This window comes from Melanotaenia boesemani, unplaced genomic scaffold (genome assembly GCF_017639745.1).
Source record: "Melanotaenia boesemani isolate fMelBoe1 unplaced genomic scaffold, fMelBoe1.pri scaffold_132_ctg1, whole genome shotgun sequence".
In the NCBI taxonomy this organism is placed as follows: Eukaryota; Metazoa; Chordata; class Actinopteri; order Atheriniformes; family Melanotaeniidae; genus Melanotaenia; species Melanotaenia boesemani.
This window is the reverse complement of record NW_024580598.1, coordinates 50,953-55,198: the sequence shown is the minus strand read 5'-3', so window position 1 is coordinate 55,198 and position 4,246 is coordinate 50,953.

Sequence of the window (4,246 nt, the reverse complement as noted above, 5' to 3'; positions counted from 1 at the left end):
CTGCGATTCTCAGCTCGATCCGTGCAGAAATGCCTGCGCTGTGGCCTCTGAAGCGGGCCCGAGCGTTACTCAGCCTTCTATCCGCTGCACAGTGCTCTGATGCCGGCCAGCGTCTTCCGCTGGTCCCCGGTCGACCAAGTCGGGCTAATAACGGAGAAACCGCCAGTCAGAAAATTATGAAATAATTTACACATGTTCCTCAACATCCAACGAGTCTGTCACACCGATTTCAGCTCGATCCGTGCAGAAATGCCTGCGCTGTGGCCTCCGGACGCGGCCCCGACGTTACTCAGCCTTCTATCCGCTGCACAGTGCTCTGATGCCGGCCAGCGTCTTCCGCTGGTCCCCGGTCGACCAAGTCGGGCTAATAACGGAGAAACCGCCAGTCAGAAAATTATGAAATAATTTACACATGTTCCTCAACATCCAACGAGTCTGTCACACCGATTTCAGCTCGATCCGTGCAGAAATGCCTGCGCTGTGGCCTCCGGACGCGGCCCCGACGTTACTCAGCCTTCTATCCGCTGCACAGTGCTCTGATGCCGGCCAGCGTCTTCCGCTGGTCCCCGGTCGACCAAGTCGGGCTAATAACGGAAAAACCGCCAGTCAGAAAATTATGAAATAATTTACACATGTTCCTCAACATCCAACGAGTCTGTCACACCGATTTCAGCTCGATCCGTGCAGAAATGCCTGCGCTGTGGCCTCCGGACGCGGCCCCGACGTTACTCAGCCTTCTATCCGCTGCACAGTGCTCTGATGCCGGCCAGCGTTTTCCGCTGGTCCCCGGTCGACCAAGTCGGGCTAATAACGGAAAAACCGCCAGTCAGAAAATTATGAAATAATTTACACATGTTCCTCAACATCCAACGAGTCTGTCACACCGATTTCAGCTCGATCCGTGCAGAAATGCCTGCGCTGTGGCCTCCGGACGCGGCCCCGACGTTACTCAGACTTCTATCCGCTGCACAGTGCTCTCATGCCGGCCAGCGTTTTCCGCTGGTCCCCGGTCTAACAACTGGGGCTTGTAACGGCAAAAAAGCTGGCCAGAAAATTCTGAAAAAATTCACAGATCTTTCCCAACATCGAAAGAGTCTGTCACACCGATTTCATACCGATCTGTCCAGAAATGACCGAGTAACAGCCTCTGTCCACGAACCGCAACTGACGGCCCCATAATAAATTCCTACTCGTGTACAAGAGGCCATAACTTCCCCAAATATGCTCCGAAATGGATGGGAATTCATATTTAAGGTCCTTGTTGAAGGCCAAACAAGTGCTTCAAGTTTGAAACAAATCGGACAAAGTACAGTCCAGTTATGACACTTTGAAACAGGTGTACACGTCTGATACTTGCCATTCAAACTCAGGTCGAGTTCAAGGACACGATTATAACTCGGCCGTACGTGCACGTAGAAAGCTGAAACTCCAGATTCAGACTCCTGGAGGTCCACTCACACGGCCACACTGATTTCATACCGATCTGTCCAGAAATTACCGAGTTACAGCCGCTGTCCACGAAGTCGACCTGGACTTTTAATGCAAAGTCTCACCCGTGTACAAGAGGTCATAACTTCCCCAAATATGCTCCGAAATGGATGGGAATTAATATTTAAGGTCCTTGTTGAAGGCCAAACAAGTGCTCCAAGTTTGAAACAAATCGGACAAAGTACAGTCCGGTTATGACACTTTGAAACAGGTGTACACGTCTGATACTTGCCATTCAAACTCAGGTCGAGTTCAAGGACACGATTATAACTCGGCCGTACGTGCACGTAGAAAGCTGAAACTCCAGATTCACACTCCTGGAGGTCCACTCACACGGCCACACTGATTTCATACCGATCTGTCCAGAAATTACCGAGTTATAGCCGCTGTCCACGAAGTCGACCTGGCTTTTTAATGTCAAGTCTCACCCGTGTACAAGAGGTCATAACTTCCCCAAATATGCTCCGAAATGGATGGGAATTAATATTTGGGGTCCTTGAACTATTCCAAACAGGTGTGTGAAGTTTGGTGAGGATCAGACCTGTAGAAAAAGATCGCTAAATGCACTTTGGAGATGACTTTGACGCAAGATGGCTGCCGTCACGTTGGAGCAAATAAATAAATTTCTCCCGGACAGAAATGGATGAAACTCCAGATATGTGTTCAGCATCCCCCCGTGCTTGTGTGACTTTAATTTCAGATCGATCCGTTCACATATGTCCACCGTTATGTCCAGCAGAAACTGGTGTCCACGGCTGAGACTTTACAATGGCAGCCTTAGGTCCACTTCGTGTACACGGACCTAGCGTGGTCCTGCGGTCACGCAGAAAGCTGAAACTCCACACACGGGGTCCAGGAGGTCCAGTCACACGGCCACACTGATTTCAGACCAATCTGTCCAGAAATGAGCTCGCCATAGCCCCTTTCCTTCCGTCAATGTCTCGGAACGGCCGAACTTTTCAAGATGGCCGCCGAGAGGTTTTCGGACCATTACTGGCGAACGCCTTGCTCTAGAGGGCTGAAATTTACAGGGCGTGTGCGCAGAGGACCCCCGCACGTGTCCTGCGAGTTTCGGCCCGATCGGTTCCGAAACGGCCCCGCCAGAGGCCGCTGTCCGCGGCTCGGTACGTCCGGCCCATGTTCAGGTATAGGGCCGAGGACACGGCACTTAAAAGCTCGGTTCTAAGAACGGCGTTGCCCCACAGACACGAAACTCTCCGGACCGGTTCTGACCCGTCCAAAGAACCCGTCCTGTGAATTTCACACACGCCAGTTCAGGGGAAACCCACTTTCCGGGCTGAATGGGTGTTGGGAATCCCGCCCTCCGGTGGACGCAGCGCGCAACTGCGTTTGCGTCCCCCTCTTTGAGGATTTATTTCGGGGTCACCGCCCGGGGGTACGCGCGCCCTGCCTTCCCGTAGCGTAGAGGAGACCCGGACGAACGCGTGGATACCAGGCACGCCGCCGTGCGTCTCCGGGGGAGCCCGCGCAGGGCTCCCGAAAACGGCCGAAAACGGCACTTTTTCCCCAGTCAAAGGTATAGGGACGTGGACGGCGTTCCGACCCCGTAGGCGCTAGGGGGGGTGTTGACGCGATGTGATTTCTGCCCAGTGCTCTGAATGTCAAAGTGAAGAAATGGAAAATATCCCTTGCATTCGCCTGACGACGCTTTGCTTTCAGGCTTTGATACTACCTCCTTGTTTCTGTCTTACAGTTCCTTCGAGGACTCCAATCACATCGCCTCCCATTTTCAACAGACAAGGATAGCCGTAAACTTGACGGACATGTTTACCCCGCCTGATCGCCCGGTTCATGCCCCCGGGGCCCTCCTTCCTCCCAGTGCAGATCAGGCGTTGTCTAAGAAAGCCATCGGACGGATACTGCACAGAAGCCCGCTTCCCGATACACCAAGCCCAGAGCGGGCTTCCTCCTCTCCTAAGAGACCAAAGCTTAAACTTCCCCCGAGGAAGAATCTATTTGGTCCTAAGAAAACCACTCCTGGCATCCTATTCTTTAGTTGGGACAAAGGATGGCGCAGAGCGATGAAATCCAGGGGCCGCTTACCCCCCTTAGGACTTTACGGTCGGCACCGCGTACGCGAGCCTATACCTGACAATGGGGCGATTTTGCCGTTTTTGGGCCATTTTCGGGCGCACTTTCCCGAGCCCCCCGCGGTCGCAGAGCGGCGTGCCTGGCATCCACGCGTACGTCCGGGTCTCCTCTACGCTACGGGAGGTCAGGGCACGCGTACCCCCAGGCGGTGACCCCGAAATAAATCGTCAAAGTGGGGAACGCAAACGCAGTTGCGCGCCTCGTCCGCCAGAGGGCAGGCTTCCGGACCGCCATGCATCCCGGAAAGTGGGTTTCCCCTGGACAGGGGGGGCTGAAATTCACAGGACTCGCTCTTGGGACGCCCACGAACCGGGCCGGCGAGTTTCGTGTCCGTGGGAACACGCGGGGCTCGGAAGCGGACCCTCAAAGTTCGAGTACTCCACCCTATAACGGAACATGGGCCGAGTGTTCCGAGCCGCGGACGGCGGCCTCTGGCGGGGCCGTTTCGGAACCGATCGGGCCGAAACTCGCAGGACACGTGCGGGGGATCTCGCCGGACCTGCCCTGTGATTTTCAGCTCCCTAGAGCAAGGCGTTCGCCAGTAATGGTCCGAAAACCTCTCGGCGGCCATCTTGAAAAGTTCGGCCGTTCCGAGACATTGACGGAAGGAAAGGGGCTATGGCGAGCTCATTTCTGGACAGATTGG